A 24,442-nucleotide genomic window follows, 5' to 3' on the forward strand; every position below is an offset into this window, starting at 1 on the left:
GAGAAAGCATCAGCTTAGAAGCCACCAGTGTCAGTGGCTCCAGCCCTGTAGAGAAGCTGGACTGAAATCCTAAAACTATCAAGGAACAATAGACAGCACTGACAACATGGACTCCCTGGTCCCAGCCGCCAAGGTCTTTAGCACTGCCTGGTTGCCTGACTTTCCAAAGCGAGGTTCCTAAGCCTTTGTTTCTATTCTGCCACACTACCCTCCTGATAATTACCATTTTTTTCTTTAGCTACTTCAGGTTGATTTTCGGTTCCTTGTAACCAAGAGCACTTGTACACATGGAAATACATGTACAAAGAATATGCAGCTACTGGGAAGCACTAATGCCAGAGCTAGAGCTAAGTGACTTAATAAATGAGGAGATTTATGATTGATGTTGACTTTTATGATGGTAGGAAAGGATGGGTGTAATAGCAACCAAAGGTTTTTACAAAGCTACTATATATACAATAACATTTATACTATAAATTTATACTAAATTATCATATACATTAAATTCTTTTATTTACTGTTAAAACTTGACAGGGGAAATTGTGTAACTGCTGTAAGTCATGGGGTAGTACCTAGTAATGAGTTATCTGTACCTGTAAGAAGCCTGCCTACTTGGACCAATTAACTTCACCAGGCATCCAAGTTGCTGTGGGAGCATGTATTCAAACTGTAGACACGGTACCTAAAGGGAAATAAACTGACTTAGCCTTGTAAATTCCATTTAAAAAGTGTTGGTAAATATCACCACCACTAAGTAGCTAAGAAATGTCACAGGAATTATGGAAGGGAAATCAGCTTGTTATGCTAACCCTGAGCTTTAAAGGCTTCTGGTGACGAACGAGAGTGAGTTATTAAAAATTAAAGGAGTAATAGCAAGGGGATTCTGGAAAAAGTCACAAAAGTACACTACAGACTTATGGAATATGTAAAGAAAGTGCTAAGAAGATATAAAGTAAACTACATTTTATGTATTTCATTACTAAAGAATTTTTTTATGTTCTATCCATTTGCCAACCATTTATTAACCTTTGTATTAAGTGCTATAGGAAGCATAAAAATGAATGAGACACAATTACTACTCTGACAGATACTTATCCAAATAAATATGATGCAAGAAATAATTGCCACAGGCATAAAAGAAAATACTACGAGAGTTCAGAATAAGGGAGGCCTCAGAATGATGGATCGAGCAAAATTGGCAGATTTTCAGTTTAGGTACTCAAATTCTGAACACCAGTAACAAAAAATTCAACAGGTAACATGTTGCGGGGAAGGGAGAGGGGACAGGAATATACATCCAAAGACCAGCAATGATCACGCTTAGCACAAGAATTGTTATCTATATCTGGATGTAATTTGAAAGTTCAACAAAAGAACCTTTGTAATATCATAGGAGTACAGCCTAGAAGAGTTGAACAACTTCCGTGATTTGAACCCTCGTGAACAATGGTTCTTTTCTCCCCCCTGGTGGAAGATTATTTGGATAGATTCCAGGGACTCCAAGTACGCTGCCTTCCCATATGGTTCAAAGATGTGTTTTTCCTGGTCACCCTGGACACAGACAACCAAATCCCTTTTCCATAACCCTTAAGAAAAATTAAGCTTTGGAAATTGCTGCAACAGCTAGTGATGAGAAACTTGGAGACTATCTTTAGCTTTCATTCCTCTCAGTATTGGGGGATACTGATTCTAATTTAGGGAAGATGGAGTTTTACTCATCACAATACAAAGGCCAAATTGATTAACTTAGTTTTATCAATCCTCCCCTGAAGCACCAGATTCTCTCAATAGTCATTGGTTCTCCTAATCATTCAAAGAAGATTTAGTTCATATTTAAAATTAAAAAAAAAAAAAAATCAGTTCATACTTCCTGACTGACCCCATAACAACCAATTCCTTTTATAGGCATGCAGTAACTACATCGCGGGCAGGACCACCTAACTTCAAGGACAACAGTCTGGTGCAGATCCACCTTGGTTCAGATATTTCCTCTCACACCCATCAAGGTTGTTTAACTCAGGACTCTAAGCGTTGAAATAAGTTTGATAAGGAGAAAAGGAGCAACATCATGGGTGAACCCACATAAACAGGTACAGTGAAGCACCAACCAACACAAGTCCAGGTGGAAAACAGCTAGAAGGAGAAGAACATGAGTCCAAGAATCAAACAAACATGGGTTCCCAATCAGCAAGATACCTCATTTATGGGATTAATAATAATAATGTTTATATATTTTAGAGGGTTGCTGTGAGACTAAATGATGTATAAACTGCTTAGAACAATTCAGTAAATCAAAGGCTTTTACAACCCAGTGATAAGCATAATGTATATTTAGAGGTGAGGATGCACTTAGCCTTTAGGCACCACAGACACACCCCTTTATCCTGGGGCTCACACTTCTGCAGAGGTCTGGTAAAATGGTCTTGGTTCTCGGGCATCACATCTGCCTGGGCACTTTCTTCTGTATCAGCCATGGGCTGATACAGACTCATTTTCTGTCACTCCTTCAGTCCATCAGTTCCTAATGATTTGATTCCTCTCCAGTATCTATTTCTATTGCCGTTATACTTTGCTTTTGCACCATTCCATGAAATTCAACCACTTTTTTAACAGCTATAAGTGCTACCTTATAACCTTTCTTCCTGATATTTCCTTTAGCTAAAAGTACAGGGAGCTATTTATAGTTCTCTGAGTTTTAATGAGAAAATTTAGCTCTCTCTCTCTCTCCCTCCTTCTCTCTCCCCCTCCCGCTCTTCCTCTCCACAGTACACAGGCAAGCTTTTCTCACCATCATATTTCTCCCTTGCAACTGCAAAGCTGCAGCTTACGAGTCAAGTCAGAACTGAGAACCCATAATGAAACTTCAAAGTAAGGTTTATTGAACAGATTAGAATTACAAGAGACTTTACCATCATCAGAACACACAAGGGAAATTTCAAAAGTAGTGAATGCCAGCAGAGGTGAACTTTACATTTGCCAACGGAAAAATCAGCCACATAATGTATTCTTACCTGACTGCCGCTTGAAATTTTGGACCACAGAAGATTAAAAAAACAAACAAAAAAATTCATCAAGAATCAATTTTGCCCTTAGCAACCAAGTTACTTTTCGAATAAACAGCCCCAAACTGGCAGGCAGGCGCACATTTTCAAAAAAATTGGGGGATATTTTAAGAGAATTTGTGCCAGTCAGGAAGCTGGACTCTATCTTCTGAGACTGCACTAAAAAATAAAATAAAATAAAATAAAATAAAATAAAAAAGTTCTATCTGATGAAAAAAGGAATAAAATTCTAAGGCATCAGCTTTCAAAACATACACAAATAATTGGCTTTCTTATTAAAATCTAGTGAATCCATGATGATATCCATGTAGAAGTAGAGTCTACTTCTCAATAAGAAGAATCCACCACTATTTTGCTTTTTCTCTCATTTACAAACAGCATAAGGTAGTACAACTAAGAAATTATATTGTAAGAGTAGGCAAGGTAATTTACCAGTAGAATTTATTATTGTGCTATTATTACAATTAGCATGAAATTAAAGCAAGAAAATAAACATTAATATAATCAGTGTTAGAATAGTGTATATAAGCACAGGTGAAAATACCACCACCACAGGACTCTGAAGAAGACCCCTTTTCTCCAAGATATTCCCACCATCACTGAAAATGTAAGGTAAGCATATATTTGTGTGGACAATTAATTATAACTAAAACTAACCTTACCTTTCAGGACAAACAAGAGTAGCATGCATCAGCTAATTTTCTTCAAGTGCTTTAAGTATTTTTTAAATCTTTTAACAATTGCCATGTCCATCTAACACTTTATTGGAAAAATGTTTGATTCTTTTAACTCCATTTAGGTATTCTAAAAAATAGAAGACTATAACCGCCACCAATTTTGCTTCAAACGTAGAAGTCCTCTCTAGAATTTTTGGTCTGAAATTACATTTTGGTTTATAGAAAATCTCACACAGAAAAATTCAACTTTATATCGGTTCAGAGACACCATCTAACATCTGAAAAGTTAAAAGAGTTGGAAATGCACTGAAATCGCATACTTTATAAAAAGATTTTAATACCATAGAGAATGTAAAAAGCTTAGCCTCTTTCAATGACAATTTTCTCATGTTTATAGGGACTGTAAATATTGGAGCTAAGTACCGCTTCAGCTAAGGCATGTCTTCTTAACAAAAAAAAGGAAGGGAAATGACACTGTCATGATTCCTAAAGTTTTCTACTTTAAAAATCCCTTGATCTCTCAACCCTCCCAGCTATAGCTTCATTATTCTGTATTTATAACAAAATTTCTCAAAGAAGAGTTAAACCCAATTGGCTCCACTGCTTCTCCTTTTTTTTTTCTTTTTTTTTTTTTTTTTTTTTGGCTTTTTAAAAATTTGCAATATAACTGACATATAACATTGTATTAGTTTTAGGTTTACAACGCAATGACTTGATATATGTATATAGTGTGAAATGATTACCACACATCAATCTTGGCAATGATTTTTTGAGACCAAAACCAACAACAAAGGCAAAAACTCCCTTTCATTCTTAAACTAATTTTAATCGGGCTTCTGTCCTCTCCACTACACCATGGTCAGCAATGGCCTCCACGATGCCAGTCCCAGTGGGCAATTCCCAGACCTCACCTGGACCTCCCAGAAGGAGCTGACGCAACTGATCGCCTCCTCTTTTCTTCACTTGGGCTCCAAGCTAGTTTTCTTTTTACCTCACTGGCTCTGCCTTCTTGGTCTCTTTTACTGGGGGTTTCTCTTCTTCCCGAACTCTAAAGACAGAAGGCTTCCCAGTGCTGGCACTTTGGACCTCTTTTCATCTCTGTCTACACTCCCTCCTAAGGTGATCTTAAATGTAATGGGTTAAATGCCATCAATACCTGAGGGTTCTCAAATTTATATCTCTAGGCTCTACCTTTCCTTCATCCCAGCTCATATATCCAACTACTTATGTGACAATTCCTTTCAAATATCTAACAGGAATCTCAAATTTAACAAGTCCAAAACCAACTTCCTGATTCCATATCCTCCCAACCCTGCTCCTCCCCACTCAATATTCTCCATCTCAATAAATGGCCCTACCATTAATATACTTGATTTATTAGAGAATCCTTAATTGCTCTCTGATACCCCACATCTAACCCGACAGCTAGTTTTCTGGCTCTACTTTCAGAACATATTTCAAATGCAACCAGTTCTCAGCACCTTCACTGCTTCCATCTTAGTCCAAGTCGTCAAGTATCTCTGGACGATCACGACAGCCTCCTAACTTGTCTTTCTGCTGCTGCTGTCCTTTTCTTCCCTCTGCCCAAGTCTGTACACAACGGCCAGGTTTTTAAAAGTATCACTGTCCTGCTCTCCTTAAACAGTCTCTAACTTAGAATAAAACGCTACCTCCTAACCATGACCTTTTCACCAGTCCCCTTGTTCAGCCACCCTAAGCTCCGTCCTGTTTCTTAAGGACATCAAGCCCCTCTATATCTCAAGCCCGCTGCACCCTCTTCTTTCAAATATTCTCACGGTTTGCTTCCTCTTTTCTTAAGATCTATACTCAGAAGTCGCCTTCTCGGAAATACTTTCCCTGACCCTCACATCTCTCTTTCCCCTTTCCTTGCTTTGATTTATATTCTTTGCACTTCTCTCTGGCTGCTACATTGTATTTATCTTTATTATCTGTCTGTCATCCCCACTAAAGTAAAAGTTCCATGGGAAAGTAAAAGTAAATCTCTAGGGCCAAGAACAGTGCCGGCCAAATAGTAGGTGCTCAATAAATATATGTTGAGTAAATACATAAATAAATCATTTCTATTTTTTTTTTCTTTTTGCTCTTTTTGAACAAATCATTTCTATACTCTTACTCATTGCTTCCTGGGGTAGAGAATATATATTTCAATTGTTTATTACTTTAATACATACGGTATAATGCTAAAAGGAGCCATTAAATATTTATCAAGTTATATTTTTAAAGCCTCATAATGTTAGGGAGGGGCTTTTTAGATAGAGCATTAGGGGTATAAAAATGAGGTAGGAAATATTAGAACACATTTCTGGGAATGCAGTAGTTCTCTACAGAAAATCTGGGGAAAGTAGGAGGAAACGGAAGCAGGATAGGTGAAAGGTGAGGCTTAAATAAGGCCGACGATGGGCAATCACGAAGGGTCTTGTGTGTCAGCCTGAGTTTTGGGTTGATCATAAAGACAACAGGGAGTCATAAGCAAGAAAACAGCAATCAGAATTTCATTTGGGAGAAATTATCCTGATCACATAAGATTATATAAACCACGTAATCAGATCCAATTCTTAGTTGAAGTAGCAACTTAGCTGCTCGAGATCTACATAGAAGATATGCCATATCAAGTCTTAAATGATTATTTACTACCTTATCATTCATACCTAAAAGTTATTCATAGTTTCTTGCTCATGAACCTTAAACTAATTTTCCGAATGAAACATTTTCTCAGCATGTTCCTATTTGAATATTTTCAACTTTCAATCATTTAGCTCTTTAATTCAAGAACACTTACGTGATACTTATTAATTAATACACACAGATTCTGGTGTATGCACAGTGAATCAGTTAACTTACTTATAATACTAAATGTTAATATTACATTGGATACGGACATATTCAACAAGATTTTTCAACTATATATTTTTTAACTAGTAAAAAACTGTCATATGGTCATTCAGATACAGAAACAGTCTAGAATTTATCCAATATAACCTTCAAATTAAAGTAAAAGAGTTCAGTTGGTCTAGACAAGACAACATATAAAGTCTTATACTTTTAAGGTTAAAGTAATAGTTTTGATTTTAATATTTAATATTTACTTGTATAAAGAAGCTTAATAAAAATGTATATTGTCAGTCTACTGTTTTTCTTTTAATTAAATACCTTTCCATTAACATTAAATGGTTTGTTTTCATTTTTTTAAGTCATTGTTTGCCTTCTATTCCTTCTGACTTTTCTCTGTATCCTTAGTATTTATAATGTAATCATTACTTTCCGTCTTATCTTAGAGCTTACTCTCAACATCTCATTTGACAGTTACTTCAAAAAACATATACTGAACTCTTACTACAGGCCTGGCACAGTGCCAAGCACAAAGATACAAAAATGAAAAGCTAAGAGCTCCACCCCGAAGCAGATTTTGATGACAATGATTCATTCTTCCTTCCTTTCCAGCCCTTGGGCATCCACCATGGTATAGACTATCTCTTTAAGTTATATGACCCACCTCCATCTGCTTTTATCTCCATATGTAAATGACTTAATTCCAATGACACACTTGATCTTCCTCAATAATCTTTCTTATATTAGAGTCCTTATGCTGTAAGTCCATTTTTAAAGGAAGTGAAATAACTCAGAGAAATGAACAATGTATGATATCAGAGCCAGCTTAAACAACTTCTCTCTGCTCAGTAAGCAGATTAATTATAAATACCAGGTCAGAAAGAATCTAGTAAGAGAATCATTAAGAAGAATGAAAAAGGCAGAGGACCCAAAGTCAATGACCAAGTGGATGCTCTTTCACAGAAGCTTCTTCATGTGTGCCTGGGACACCCACTGCATTGATTATAGAAGAAACAAAGAAGCAAAACAACATAGTCATGTCGTAGTACAAACTAGTTCAATTTCTGCTCTCAAGATCCACTTCCCCGATGAGCCTTTTCTGGAACTTCCCAACAATACAACCCTGAGTGTATGGTGTTAAAAGAAAAGTATCTGCACAAGCTATTCATTACAAAGACTCAAGTTACAGAAAATGAGACCTCTGAAGATGTCTGCCCCAGCGGTAACACTAAGAGAGTGGGCACTAATCCTAGCCTGTTTCCTCCAAATCCGTATGGGCATCACAGACTAGGGTCTATTCCAGGACTCACCACCAGCTTATACAACTAATACAACTTCTGTTCAATAAATATTTAAGGATGAAGGAGCATAGATGTTTTAAATTTTAAAAACGACCTTTAGACATCAACCTTAATATTTGTATTCCACAGACGTCATCACATTTTAAATACCTTTAGAAAGAATACACAGAGCAACCATTTCGAAAATGGAAAAAAGCAAATACGCACAAAATCTGAAATGCTTCTTATAACAGCATGAAAAAGAAATCTGGAATTTCATACACAAGCTAAATGAACTATTCTTTCCCTCATGTGCTTCACATTTTATGCACCTTGTCATAGCACCCCACAAGCTAAGGAACCCTGCTGCAAAATGCTTCTCTCTAGGGAGAACTTTGTTTAACTTGATCGAAGAAATGCCTTGAATTTAAAGCAGTTTTTCTTTCTCATCGTAACAGTGCAGTGACCTCTATGTAAAAGATAATGAAAAGCTCAAGTTAATGCTATAAGGTAGAAAATGAAACCTGGGTTTACGCCTACAAAGATGCCATATCTATAACTTTTAGAGTTCACACAATTGAAACAAAGAAAATACAAAATAATCCTATTCATGTGGAAACCCCTCCTGATGGTGATATCTCCCAAGGGAGACCCAGCTACTACTGGGAGGCCCATTTTGACCACCAGCCTTCGTCACAAATTTCCTATATTGTCATAACAGATATATAGAAATGCTGGTGGAGTCTAAATAAGATACTAGAACTAGCACATAAACTCTACTTGCTAATACATTCCAATAAAATTTCCAACCCACAGTAAATTCAGAAATTATTTAAATGAAAAAGGCATCATACTGAGATTCAGAAAGAACAAGTCTGGTCTAATTTGTTAAATTCATAGACAGTATTCTCTAAATAGTTATTGACTTGACTGAAGAGTACCATGCGTAGGAGGTCTCAAGGTCATTATTTCTTCTTCATAAAACTGACCGATGTAGCAATGAGGAGTGCTCAGTGGTTGACTTTATGATGTAGGATATAGCAAGGAAGCAAAACTCTCTGTCGCATTCTTTAAGATTGTGAATGGTAGCCTGTAAGGGCTAAAAATAACCACCTGAGGCTTAAAGCTCCAGAGAGACTCTCTTCTTGCAACTGTGAGAAGGATTACCTTTATCCCGAAGGCTATGAGGAATACTGAAAGGGATTTAGCAATAGGGGAATGGTTGCATTTGAGTTTTAAAATGATCACTAGCAGGAATTTTGAGGATGGATTTTAGAGGTGTAGAATGAGCCGCTGAAGCCAAACAGGACACTGCTGCAGTAATATAAGTGAATGATGAAAACTAAAATCAAGTGACAGGAAAAGAATTTAAGAAACATTTAGCACATGAAATCAACAGGATGAGTATGTGAAGGAGAGGGAGAAGCTGCTGCTGTTGATGATGATGATTGCAATTAATACTATTATTAAAATGTACTAGGTGTTTCAAAGTGGCACAAAATACTTGTTCATATTATCTCATTTAATCCTATTGATTATCCTATTATTATCCTCACTTCACATATGAGAAAAATGAGGCTTGGAGGTTGAACAGATTGTCCAAGGTGACAAAAGTGGTGGAGCCAGGATCCAAGCCGGAGTCTGCTGATGCTAAAGCCCGCATGCCATATTGTTCCTTATACCTCAAACCTCCCAGGATTCTGAATTCATGGGTAACTGGAAAGCATTATTTACCTAAAAATACCTAGTGTTTATTATATGACACTTTAATTTTATACTATATTTCCTCATATTCTGATTTCTATGAGTATCTTGATGGCACTGTCACAATCATGTTAGTCTCTCAGCACAGCACATGGTGGGTGCCATGCTGGCTACCAACACAAACAGAAATATTCACTGAGCTCTGTGAATTGGTAGCTACAGCTACTCCGGGGTTACATCGTGTGGCGTCCTCCATCCGGCACATTCATATCTTCTAACACAGGCACCAGATAATCTGCACTCCTTTATTGCCAAGAAAATTCTTCATTTTTCCCCAAATTAATATAAGATCTGGGTCATTTTGATATTTATCTGCTAACCTACAAATGTGAGAAGGACCCAACATCACACTGTCTCTCTAAACCAAATGCCTTTGTGCACATACTAGGTCCTCATAAAGAGATACAGATATTCCACGTGAAAGGCATACAGACTTAGTTTACCACTTCTGAAAATGTGCCTTTCAATCCATCCCTTGCCAGTCATACAAAATGGATGGTGACAGAGAGAGCAGCGTGTAACCCTGTGCTTGAGGAACCCATTAGGTTTTGGTCAATAATCCACACCTTTGAGACACCTTTGTTATACCTCCTGCTTTCTGTGTGGTTCATTGGCTATGCGGGGGGATAATAAAATATCCCAGATTACTACCAAACCAAATTAGTTTTTGTCTGCTTTTAAGATAGCCAAAGAGCCTCAATATTGTGAGAGGGGGTCCTGTCTCCATGAGTGCTAGCTGACATCTCAGCAGAACTGTTGATTTCTATACCCCTATCTTTCGAGAGAGATATACAAACAATTTTGACAGATCAATGTTTTCCTTTTTTAGAATCACTAAATGTAAAGTTTGACAAGATTCTTACCTGGACATTTTTATTGTACTAGCACCAAGACAGTCAACAGTTTTTATTTTTGTTCTGTTTTATGGACTTTTACTTTATTTGGAATCTTATGGTTACTCCACAAGCCCTTTAATGTCTATCATGGTTCAGATAAAGACTGAAGGAGCTGTGACGGCTTTGTGTTAACACAGAGTGAACATGCTGGTGTGAGTTACTACTTCAAGTCATAGCAGCCAAGATCTAAGAAGCTAGACTCTCTACTTCACGTCATGACTCTACTATTTCCAGCTGTTCCAGCAATTTCCTTCTCCTCTCTGAGAAAATGGGAATAATAATAGTACCAACCTCAGATGATCATTGTGAATTAAATTAGATGATCTTTGTAAAGGACTTGGAACAGTGCCTTGCACACAGTAAACACTGTGTTTATTACACAAAATTAAAAATTAAAATAATTCTGGCCAAACACTGATCTTTTGCTAATGCACTAATCAGTGAGAACGAAAAACCAATTACAACGTGCTCAAAAGCAAATTAACCTTCAAACAAAGTGTTTTATATCTATATAGCAATATAAGAAATATACCCCAATGAGATGTGAGCCAATCCATGCACAAAACTCAAGCCAGATAAGCCAAGGAGAAGGACAATGAGGAGCAGAATTAAAAACAGGAGAGCAGGGTGAAGTCTACCTATAGACCAAATGAAAACTCCCAGAATTCCACCCCTACCCAATGCAACCAGATTATTCTCCAGAGAAACTGACCTGTAGACACTTGGGACTGAGTGAAAATCTGAAAACTGAAAAACACTAGGACCCTCGGATCTACTCTCTTGTCCTGCTGCCACATACAGGAATTAATTTCTCCATCCGACAGGTTAAAAGAGTCCTCTCTGAAAAACTTAAACCTAAGAAAAAGGCTTTCTGTATTGACATTTATGAATCCCTGATGAAGCAGCTTGCTTGCCACTTATCACCATATGGCCAAAACAACCTGCCAATAAGCCTTACATACAGAGAGAGATGTTTAGCAGCATGTTGAGACTCATGCTTAAAAAAACAAAACACTCAATACAGAATGATAACCATATATTCAAGAACAGCTTCCATCATATAAGAGCAATATACAAAAATAAACAGGAAAATATGGTCTGAATGTAACATAGACATTGCACAGAACAGAAGACTACTTTAAATAGAAACGTTTTTATTTTTTTAAAAAACTATGTTTAATATTCCTTAGAGAAGAACAATTTAAACATAGACAAAACAAATAGATCCTACAATTAATATTGTCTGAGAAAGAAGGTATCACATACATAAAATAAGAATAGGGAGCTGTATAAAAAAATCACCAGTGACCAAAAAAGAGATCTCTGAAATTAAAGATATATTTAATAAATAAAAATTTAAAGTAAGGAAATGGAAAACTAAGTCAAAGAAATCTCCTAGAAAAGAGAAACAAAAGACCAAAAGATAAAAAATGCAAGTGAACAAATAGGAGGATAAGAATATCAATTCCATAACTCAGTAGATCCAAAGTCTAACAAGAGTTCCAGAAACTATAGAAAAAACAGAAGAGAGGTGATGAGTAAAGTAATAAAATCGGAAAATTTCCCAGACAAAACACAAGTCTCCAGATTCATCCCATAACCAAAGATTAGAAGTCTTCAGATCCAAAGAGTCCACCAAGTACTCAGCCCAATGAATGAAAAAAAAAGACCTATTATAAAGCAAATTATTATGAAATTGTACTATACCAGAATATAAAAAAGATCCCAAGCTTCCAGAGGAAAAAAAAATTAAGATGTATACGTATATACATATACATATATACGCATATTTAATTAGCAATTAAATGGCAAAGAATTCTTGAAAGCATAAATGGAATCTAGAGGACAATACAGAGCAATGAGTTTTAAATTCTGTAGGAAAAAAATTATTTCCAACATGAAATTCTATACCCAGCCAAACTGTCATGCAAGTGTGGGAAGAGAAATAAAGTCAGCTTCGGCCATGAAAGGAAAAAATATTTAGCCTCCAGTATTCTCATTAGGAAGCTACTGATTGAGTGTTCTACCAAACAAGAAAGCATAAGGCATGCAATCCAACATGACGAAGCACTGAAGAGAGTCCCAGAATAATGGAGATTCTTCAGGCTAAGGAATAAGCCATCCTGCCTAGAGATGAAAAGTGGGAGCTGTGAGGTCCCCAAATCATTTCATCATTTAAAATACTGTCGGAACATTGATAGAGACTTAGAAAAGAAATCAAATAGGCAACAAATGTAACTCAAGTCGAAACAACAAAAAAAATCGTATAAGAATGGCAACTTAGCATAGTATACCATCTCACTGGATAGTAAATACTGATGACACAGTCTTCAAAAGAAAAATATACACTACTAATTTAAATAAGAATTGTGATATAACTTTGCTGAGAAACAGCAAAAAAAGAGTTGACTGTCACTGGCTACATAGATGAAAACAAGCAGGAGATGCATGGGAAACAGGAAATTGCTGTTTTATCACAATCATCCATTTCATGTAATTTGACATTTTAATGCTCTATGTAGTTAGATTTTTTAAAAGTAACTTTTAAAAATAAATGGATGAGAGGGAGGAGAAAATGGGAAGTTGTACAATAAGCACGAAGTTTTATAAGATAAAGTCCTAAAGATCTATTGCACAACACGAATACAGTTAACACAACTGGGCTTCACACTTAGAAAAGGTGGTAAAATTTTCTGTCATGTGCTTTTTTCCCACAATTTAAAAATAAAATAAAAAATAAGTGCATGAGAAAAGTAAGTAAAAAAAAAGCATTTCACTTTTGCTAGACAACAAATTTGACTAAGCTTTTTAGTAGCCATGATAAGTGACATGATTCAGTGCCCACAAAGATTTAAAAAAATAAAACCATAAATCCATACATAATCCTCAAGAGAACTATAACTAATCCTGGTACAGGAAACGGGGAAAGTTTGTGACAAGGATTCTCCTAAGATTATACTATATAAAGAATATTCCTTTTAGCAAAACAGCAATATATTTCATTTACTTTAAAAGTATACATTGGGAGTAAAGAGATTTTTAATATGTAATATCTATTTTCAGAGAAATTAAAAGGTATCAAATGCCTAGTAACAGTTCCTGCAAAACTCAGCCTCCCTTGGCCTGGCAGGTGAGAACAGTCAAAGTGCCAGGTGGTCTTGGGGCAGGAAGCAAAGGCCAGCATGGGCCCCGCCCCTTCCCCCAGCACAGTCTCCGGCAGGCAGAGCCCTTGTGCACTCTCATTAGTCCACATCATTAATCTACTGATGGGTAAAAGCCTAACTTGGCACGTGAAAAGCTGTTGGCTCTTTAGGAGTACTATGGCACAATATGCCAAAGCAGAGGTTGAATGAAAGTCAGTGTCTAAAAGTTGAAAACCTCTTCAAGACTAATTTTCCTAAGTGGCTTCTAAGTTAGTTTTTGAATTAATATAAAAACAGAATTCCAAAAATATTTGTGCAACTGCGGCATCATTTTGGGATAAACACATAGCTACCCGATGTAGATAATACTTGAAAGATAAGTCTCTGAATGATAGATATGTAATGGAAATGTTTTGGTGTATTTGTCTAAAAATCAATAAAATAAAATAAAATAATAAATAAAATAAAATACACTCTTGACTTATAGAACAGGAAAAGTTAGATGGAACCATGACATAAAGAAGCAAGTCAGATATAAAAGTTCCTAAATATTTGCAATCAAGTGTACCTTTAAAATAATCTCAAATGTACAATGCATGTATTTCTCAAATTGGAGCACACCATACCTCGTTTCCTTTTTTTTTTTTTTTTTTACCTTTAAGAATAACGCACATGTGCTATGGGATTATATGTGGAAACCTGCACCTTTCCACTCAAACTCGACACATATGAAACAAAACTGCTGACTTCCCACCCCACAGCAATCCTGAAAGAGACCCCTCCAACAGTCTTCCCGCAGGTCGTGTCACAGTAATTCCATCATTTGTCATTCAGACCAAAGCCTTTGATGACTCTAATTTGATATTCACGCTGTCAGCAAATCCTGTTGACTCTACCTTCAAAGTAAACCAGGACTCCAACCACTTGTCAGTATCTCCATAGCAGCCACCCTTAGCTGGATGGTGACCAGATCCACCATCACCATACAGACTGCAGAAGCCTCTCAACAGGTCTTCTGCTGCTCCCCTACAGTCTTGTTCCAAAATAGCTGATGAAGTAATTCTTTTAAAATGGAAACCAAATTGCTTTCCTCTGCTCAAAAATGTCCAGTGGTTTCCCACTTCATTAAGAGTAAAAGTCAGTTTTACAGTGCCTACAAGGCCCCGTACAGTGTTGCTTATGTCTCTGACCTCGGGCCTACTACTCTACCCTTCGTTCACTCTGAGCCACCCACAACCTCCTTGTCATTCCCTCTACCTGAAATATTCTTCCCCAGAGCGTCCACATGGCACATTTCCTCATGGCCTCCAAGTCTGTGCTCAAAAGTCACATTTTGTGTGAAGTCTTCTCTGATCATGCTACTTAAAGTTACTAACTTTCCTATACACATCCTTGCTTTATTTTTCCACATACTACTTAACCCCATCAGACAAACTTTACCTATGTGTTTATTACCTGCCTCCCTTCACAATTAAGCTACACAATGGCAGGGATTTTTGTGTTTTGTTCACTGCTATATCCTCTTAGTTCAGAACTGAGATAAACACATACTAGATTTTCAATAACTACTTGTGAAGGAAGTGGTTTTTATCTACAAATCCAAATGCATGAGACTAAATAGGAATTATAGTATAATTTTTAAAAAATATTTTCAATTAATTATTACCATGAATAAAAATAAAATAGAAAAATCACAACAAAAAGTATATTGAAGACTTAAATCTGAGTTGAACATCGAGAGTCATGGTCACATTTATAATTAAACTTACAGGCTTTTTCTTTTTTTGCTTTTATTTACTTTTTTTCTAAAGTAATCTTTGTCAAAACAAGCCCTTACAAGTATAACTAATTTAGTGCATCTTTTCGATGCTCTTAAAATACCTGGATGCAAACATAATTTTCTTATGACCTGGTTGAAACTTCTATACAATGCCATATATCAATTTTCTAATTCCATGTTAATTTCATTTTAAGGTAATATATGTGACTGCTACTAAAATGACACACAGCTAAAGGATTCTTTATTCTGTAGCTAGAGAACGCCATCTGGCTCAATGTGGGAGAAACCACAGTATCGTACTGGATACTGTTATAAACGCAGTATTTAGTGCTTCCGCATGAATTTCCTCCTAAGATGAAATAAATTAGGTTGTGGTACTTTAATTCATTTAATAAACGCTTTCTAAATAAAAGTTATTATATCGACATAGCAAAAGAAGTTAATAATTATATTAATAATAATACAAAGTAGTTCTTTTTACGTAAATTGCCATATTTAATCTATACAATAATCCTTTGAGGTAGGTAAGTACTGTTATTCCCATTTTACAGATGAGTAAACCAAAGTACTGACAAAATAAACCATTTAATAGGAGTCCTTAGTAGAGTTAGAACTCTCTCTATCTGGAGCCAGGTGGTCTGGATCCAGAGCCTACACGCTTAAGTGTTATTCTATCTACTTCTTCTAAGACAGCAAATACCAAGGAAACCCACCCTGCATACCTTCCGGAGCATTAAATATAGGTTGCGATCTGCCTTAAAGGGTTTATAGTCTAAAGACCTGGATTCTCAATTGTAGTGGTATATTACTTTATTAAAAAATAAGAGTCCTGCCATGCCACCCTGAACATGTCCGATCTCGTCTGATTTCAGAAGCTAAGCGGGGTCGGGCCTGGTTAGTACTTGGATGGGAGACCACCTGGAAATACCAGGTGTTGTAGGCATTAAATAAATAAATAAATAAATAAATAAATAAACAAACAAATAGCTAGATAAATAAATAAAATAAGATTCTCAGAACAAATGATCAGATTCTTCTAATGCAGTTTCACATGTATGCATAAAAAAAGTACCTTAACTTTAGAAACATTTAAATAAAAACTAAAAATGTAGATTCAAGCATCAATAAAGCAGACCACACAACTCTCTTAAATTAAGCATAAATTCTGAATTCTATATAAATTTTCTCAGAAAAGATCAAAAGTTTCTCTTCTTATTAGATCATCAAAGAATGATTTCCAAGTAATTTGCAATGTATTAGGAACTCTCAAATTCTTCCTTCCATTCTGCGATGATTAAGTGCCTAAAACGTACCTAAGGAGGGATCTAAAAATAGATGACGTATTTCATATCTTCAAAGTAATTGAAACAAATTCCACAGGTTTTCAAATCCTATTTTGAAGTACAAATTCTCTAAGTTACTGAAATTCCATTTACCAACATGGAATATACAAAAGGGGTCTGTCCCCAACAACCATGAATTTGCTACCCTCCCCCAAGGAACAAACTTCTAGTCAGCAACTAAACTACTTTGGGTTAACAGTGCCCCCTGGGGGTCAGTATGTAAATGCCTTCAGTTTTTTTCTCCTCAAAGGAGACCAAGGACTCACAGACCACAGCTCATTTAAATATTTATTTTCATTCCCTCATACCCTCCCACTTTAATCCCTTTCCTCCTTTCCTCCACAACTTAAAGCAATTCTCTACCCATACCCAGCCTCCCTAAACATCCCTCCAGTCTATACATAAAACAACAAATGATGCCAATGATAATAAAAATAAAGGTAGTATTTAATACGTACCAATACAAATTTTTAATAAATCATAAATTTGAGGTTAAATTAGTCATTAAAACCAGCATTATCACCTTCTATGGCTCCTGAAAGTAACCAGGCATTCCCTTTAAGAATGCCATGGTATCTTACTACGTTTTCAACCACATTTAACCATATTTGCTTCTCCTGGAGTACCAGAATTCAGGATAATTATATAAATGACTCCAATATTCATATTAGCACTATACTGTAACTACCTGCTTAACTTGTCTGAAAACTGGGGGGCGCTGAGGGTGGAAGAATGTGAGAGCGGCGTTCAAGAGCCACAAAGGTGAACACCACGAGACAGCAAGAGACTTCTCTGTCTTGCTTATTTACAGCTGCAACCCTGAACACAATGTCTGGCAGATTTTAGAAGCACAGTCATTTTGGTGGGTGGAATGCAGGAAAGGAGACATGAATGAAGGAAGATGGAAAGAGAGAAGGAGAAAGGGAAAGATTCTGCACATTCATCATGGCATACGGATTAATGGAGTAATATAATCACATTTATAAACATTGTTTCTACACATGAATGCTATTTAAAACCGTCCCTGGGGTCGGGTTGATTACACCACTGCCACTGTAGATTTTAACGCCTGCTATCTCAGAAATCCCTTGTCTTGAGAAACCCTCCCACTGGGTCACTATGAATACGATTTTTATTATGATAATACATTTTCGATATATCACATTTACTTAACATCATATTGTGTTTTCCAGTTTACTTTTGCAATAATTTGTTAGTGGTGGGTTTTTTGTTAACAGCTAATACTGTCGCCCATGAATTACTTAGTGCTGTAACATGCACAATGATTATGTCATTTCTATGTGCTATATAAACAATACAAATAATTTTATAAAACAAAAATTATTAAAAAGATTTTCAAACAAATAATTCAATAGTAGTGACATACAGGGGAAGCTAATTATGACCTAAGTAAAAAAAGATTAAGTCTTCAAGTTGTTAGATTTTTTAACATCACAAATCTGTCATATCACAAATATGACATGCTATTTCCATTTCCATTTCCATTTCTTATTTTCTTAGGTACCATTACTGACTTCCATTAGAAATCCGTATTCACTGGTCTATGACTGATCCCAGGCATCGATATCAGACACTGGACATCCACAGGAAATCCATGAATCATTCGTTTTCTTCAGTTCATTTTAGAAGCAGGAAGGGTCATAGGGATGTGCTGCACACGTCTACTCTGACTGTGCTGTGATTATCACAGTCCAACTTGGATTTCTTGAACTTCCTTCTTAATACTTTCCTTACAGCCTGAGCTTTTTAACTTTTATACGTTATCATTCTAATACTGTTGGTATTGATTTAGGTGACACTGAGAAAAAGAAATCATAATTCTAAGTCACATTCTCAGTTGTCAACCCCGGTGACTTAAATATTTACTGGCTGTCTTTTCTGTCCTTCGGAAGTTATTGCTTTCAGCTGCAGCAACTGTTCCTATTTGTTTTAGATCACCAGCAAAAGATGCCAACATTTCACGATTTTATCAGAGAATCTCAGAAATTGCTTTTTTAATTCAAGTTTCTCCGTGACTAATAATGCCTTTCTCTTTCGAATTCCTTTGGAAAAAGTTAACTAACTTTTAAAGGTAAAATGCTGTTTTAAATAACTGCCTGAATCTTTCTTTGGGGGTTGGGCGGGACTGTTATCAAACACACCACAGGTAAAAAACTTGCCTAGTTACCAAGGCACCCCCAAAACCTAGCACATCACTTCATCCCATTCATTACACATATAGTCATTAATATGCCTCTAAATCATTTCTTGCCCTCATATCTCACTATTATTTCTGCTTTTCAGTTACCACTGCTCCCATCTTTTCCCCTTGCCCAAAATGCCTCTTTCTTCTACCTTGTACCCAAACCCTGCTCATCCTTCAGAACTCTATGTAAGTCTCACCTCCTAAGTAAGGCCTTTTTTCTCACAATTTTTGTTTTAATTAGCCTTCCTCAGCCCCAAAGTCCAGTAGCTCATAGCTTCTTCTTACCCAGCCTGACTTTCGGACCAACCCTAAATACTTAACACTAGTTGATTAATGTAACAGACCCATGTTGAAGATGATTTTTTAGGTTTAAAGAAAAAAAGAGGTCCCCAAAATTGGCCCACTGGGTCTGTCTCCAAAAAAGGTTGATGACATTGCCAAAGACAGTGAAACTGACCACTCAGACCAGACAGGCCCAGATCGGGTAGTACCTTCTGCCTCTGCCCTGATCATCAAAGCCCTCAAAGACCCACCAAGAGAACAGAAAAAAAGCAAAAACAAACAAACAAATAAACTTTAGGCACAGTGGAAATATCACTGTTGATGAGACTGTCAACACTGCAGGACGGATGCAGCACCAATCTTTAGCTGGAGAACTCTCTGGAACCATGAAGGAGATCCTGGAGACTGCCTAGTCTGTGGGCTGCAATGTTGATGGCCGCCACCCTCATGACATCATAGATGACATCAACAGTGGTACAGTGGAATGCTCAGTTAGTTAAGAACTACAAAGGAAACTATTTCAATTAAAGATCATTTGACAATCAAAAAAAAAAGGAACACAATTGACAACTCTGGTTATCTCTTAAATCTTCCTACTTCTCATGTTTACATGGGGTTTGCAGCTCAGATCATGAATTAAGAAATAATGAAATCCCTTTTTGAACAAATTATCCCTTCTTCCCTGATGTGGATGGTTTGATCTACTTGCAAGTTAACATTTCTAAATTGCATAAGTCACAGCTGCTGCTTTAAAAAAAAAGAAAATTCATTCACAATTAGATCATGCATTCACTCATTAGTCGTGGCCATGATGAATGGGTTTTTAAGTCTTTCTTCCTCCTTGATCTTTAGTTCACAAACAATTTGGTATTTGGTCAGAGTTTTTCATTTTCTCTTGTTCGTACAATAAAATGGAACTGCATTACTCACTCAAAATTCACTTTAAGCACAACAGAATGTTTAACACATGGAAGGTTTCAATTAGAGACAATAATATTCCACTGACTCCCTCGACAAATCTCTACCTCAAGTTCGATGGCCTAGTAGCAATTTGGATTTAACATTTTCCCCACATCTTGCTTTTAGAAAATAATAACAGAAATACTTCAATATCATCTTATGCACTCCATATAATAATTTTTGATTAATCCATTTAATTGGTAATATTTACCAATACTTATGCAGAGAGATGGGATACTGAGGAACAAAGAACAGTCCTCTTTCAATATGATAATGTTGTCTTCAATTTTTAACAAGGACATTCTGGACAACACACCTTTCTTATAGATCATGTCTTCCAGAAGTTTCTTAAAAATTAAACAAAACCATATTACGTAATTCATTTTTCACAAGTTAATTACCCAATATCATTCACATTAGGAGATGGTTGACATTTTGATCAATAAGTCAAAGGCAGTTGAAAATAGTAATGACTCAGGACACCTTTTCCCTGAATTAAACTGCTTTATAGAAAGGTACTTTGATATCTTACCTAATTGGAAAGAGAAAGGAATATATTTATTGGAGGTGAGTGACTAAATATTTGGAAATTATGGAAAATCAACTGAAATAAAAAACACAGCAAACATTAAGAAAATGCAGTAGAGAAACTTGTCAAAAACTAAAAATCATAATAACAGCAATTTGCATTTGTTGAGAACTATGTGCTAATTCCTTTAAAAATATCATCTCAAACTAAACAATCCCTATGACACAGTTACAACTGTTATTTTAAAGATGAGAGAGTTGGAGAAAGTTACTTGCTCAAACATACATACTATGCTATACTGTTTATTAAAATTAACATGTAGACTAAAACAGCTTTCTTATGTACTAATAATAAAAGAAACAGAAAATATAGTTGAATAAAAAGTATCAAAATATCAAGAAAAGGAAAAATAAAATATCAGGGAATGAATATTAATTTAAAATTCCACAATAACTATATGAGGAAAAGTAGAAAATGCAAATAAGAAACAGAAGAAAACTAATAATTGGAGACATGACTTTTTTTGAACAGAAAGATTTAATATTCTAAAGATATCGATTCTTCCTAAATTAATTTCTAAATTCAATGCCACACTAATCAATATCTCAAGAAGAAGTGTTCTCAATTTTGAAAAGATATTTTAATGTTTATTGGAAGACCAACTGTATGATAAATGTATTATTGTGCTTTGGTAATTAAAAGAGTGGTATTGACACGGGAAAAGACAGACAAATAAATGTTATATCATCAAGATACAGGCCCAAGTATACACTGAAAATCAATTTTAATTGGCTTTTAAAAATGTGTGCGTTATTTTTGATGAAACAGCAGATCTATATTTATCATATACAGTGGAATTTATCTCCAAATAAGTAGGTAGAAGGATAATGAGTTAAAATAGAAAAAAGAGAAGCAGAAATTAATGGAAAAGAAAAAAAGAATAGAAGAAACACAGGATTCAATTTGGGGTAAGGGTAGAGGAAATAATATATTAAATGGAGGATTTTCCGTGGGAATAGATTAGAACTGGGACTGAGTGTGGACTCAAGATTTCTAAAATATGTATGTGTATATGTACAAGCATGTATACATACATACATACATAATACGGATATGTAAATGTATGTATGAATGTGTGTATACGTATATACATCCACATATTTTCTAACTCTGTCTGCTCAATGGGCCTAAAACAAGATTCTCCAGAATCACTGAGCACACCTACCCAGAATTTGATTTCTAACACCATTCTCTACTCAAAAGAATCAGAGCTCCTTGGGGAAATGCTGGAGCAGAAAGTCATAAGATAAGCCTGTAACATCTAGCTGTGTCATAAAGTAAGACAGTGCTAAAATGAAATAGTCTGGAATATCACAAAGACATAGGAGCCATCTTGAAGAGGCTCTCACTGCCAATTCAGACAATCTGAGCACCAAAATAACTTTAAAAACAGGAATGAATTATAAACCATGAGGGAAAAAATGGGAATCTATGAGTTCACATTAATAATAAATGGATAAAAAAAATAAAAGAGGAAAAGGGGAGGGATCTTGCTTACATGAAGAGGCCAGGTACCAAACTTGGCCTACTTGTGGGTCAATGTGGAAGGGAAAAAAATCATCATTTTGCAACCACCACAAAAATAATCTATGGATGCTAAATCCAAGGGCGAATTCTTGACAAAGAGCAAGATATTTATATGGAAATAAAATGTCTCTCCACATATTGTCCATTAGTAGGATGGGAAAAAATAGTATACAGAAATCAGCTAACACCTTGACTACATGATCAAAATTAACATCAAAACTAAGAAGCAGATGGATAGATAAAAAAGTATTATACCAATATAAAATACACTGAGGTTAATAACTGTTCTGGGGCAAGAGAATATCTTTATTCTTAAAATATATATAATATTTTAAATGCAACTTGCTCTCAAATAGCCCAGAGATAGTGTGTGTGCATATGAGAGCATGCGTGATCTATATCTATTTATAAACACACACAGCAAATTGATGAACAAATAACAATGCAAATGGTAAAAGGCACTTTAATGTTCCTTGTACTATTCTTACAACTTTTCTTTAAGTTTAAATTATTTCCAAATAAAAAAGTTTTAAAATGTATTTAGCTTGCTTCTACACACAAAAGAAAAGCCTCCTTTTGGATATTTATACATTCTCCCTAAAGGTTTTTTAGGTTATTACTGTTTTCTAGATATTTTCTTACTAGACAGTGAAAATGTAAACTTTAATATTTAAGACTCTAACTGAATTATTAAAAATAACAAATGAATAAGGCTCAAATTTAATCTCAGTGCATAAACAGATGTAGGTAAAATAATGCAGAATGTAAAGTACTAACCTACCACAAATGGAAGCCACTACTAAATGAACAAAGCAAAAATGTTATGTAAAGTAGTGACTGACTAAAAAAGTATAATATATGCCTTAAATATTTTATTTAACTTAATTCTTATAAATAGACATTCTCTCAAGTATCTTTTGAAATAGAGTAAAGGATTTTTCTTTGAAGATAATCCAGGAATTCAGTCTTTTCTTCCCCACATTAACCATAACCATTAAGCATCATCTACAAATTCCAGTATTGAGTTTCATAAGGGGAAGATTTAAAGACACTTAGGCTAAAGTCTTCTAAATCTGCACAATCTTTAGAGCTGTCTCTCCTACACCCAAGTCAACAGAAAAAAAAAATGTTTCGTCTACAGCCATGCCACCCTGAACAAGCACAATTTCCATCTGATCTCGGAAGCTAAGCAGGGTCGGGCCTGGTTAGTACTTGGATGGGAAACCACCTAGGAAAACCAGGTGCTGTAGGCGTAAGAAATAAAAAATAAGGGATTGTAAGCTGACAAGGTCCTTGCAATCTGTGAGGTCAACCAAGGGTTGCCTCACCTAAAAAAAATAATATAAAAATAAAAATAAATAAAAATGTTTAGAACATGCCTGTATCATATCCTTCCAATGTATTTAACTTATTTTCATAGAAACAACCACATTCTTTCTTTAGGCACTTATATTTTACCATTTATTGTTAATTATATTGTATTATTAGAAACACAAGTAAAATTAGCAAAAAAAATGCAGTTTGACCAATGGAAACAGCAATGCATGGGCATCCTAGCGACCAGCAGAGCAGTGCCGATCAGTATGTCCTCAGAGGAAACGAGAGTACAGACTTGTTAACCCCACGAGTCTATTAAGTGGAGATCAGTTATGACAGTGTCTGGTAGATATCCAAATGGAGCCACCTCTACCAAGTATGTAATGAAAATATTTGTTTCAAACAAGTGAACTAAGCACTTCATGAATAGCTCTTAGTTTACCAGAAGTGCACAGGGATTAAAGTGACATTTGATCAAGTTTACAGGCAAGTAGGCTCAATTTAAGAGCTTCCCTGTTTTCTTATAGACCAGCAATATGAGGAAGCAGAAATGTCTGGTGCTAGATAATAAAGAATAGTTTGAAATGTGTGCCCCAAGTAGGCAAGTCTTAAAGTATTTCATAAAAAACAAACACACCAATCCAAAAACAGTAACAAGAACATAAAACAAGAGGGGAGTGAAAACTGTGACTTTGATGCTTCCTTATAAAATAAATCCAAAGACCCATACTTTCGAACACATATACTACTCCCTAATGCTGGAATT

At 35.6% G+C, this 24,442-nt stretch overlaps 1 protein-coding gene and 2 pseudogenes across 1 annotated transcript in view; 2 read left to right on the top strand and 1 right to left on the bottom strand.

Moving 5' to 3' along the window:
• The window catches only part of CDK14 (cyclin dependent kinase 14), a 503,580-nt gene that overhangs the window by 410,557 nt on the left and 68,581 nt on the right, over window positions 1–24,442 (bottom strand). The window lies entirely within an intron of this gene.
• On the top strand, window positions 16,277–16,395 carry LOC120615265 (uncharacterized; annotated as a pseudogene).
• Window positions 23,493–23,612, top strand: LOC120615174 (uncharacterized; annotated as a pseudogene).

The sequence above is a fragment of the Pteropus medius genome, unplaced genomic scaffold (assembly GCF_902729225.1).
Source record: "Pteropus medius unplaced genomic scaffold, Ma_sr-lr_union100, whole genome shotgun sequence".
In the NCBI taxonomy this organism is placed as follows: domain Eukaryota; kingdom Metazoa; phylum Chordata; class Mammalia; order Chiroptera; family Pteropodidae; genus Pteropus; species Pteropus medius.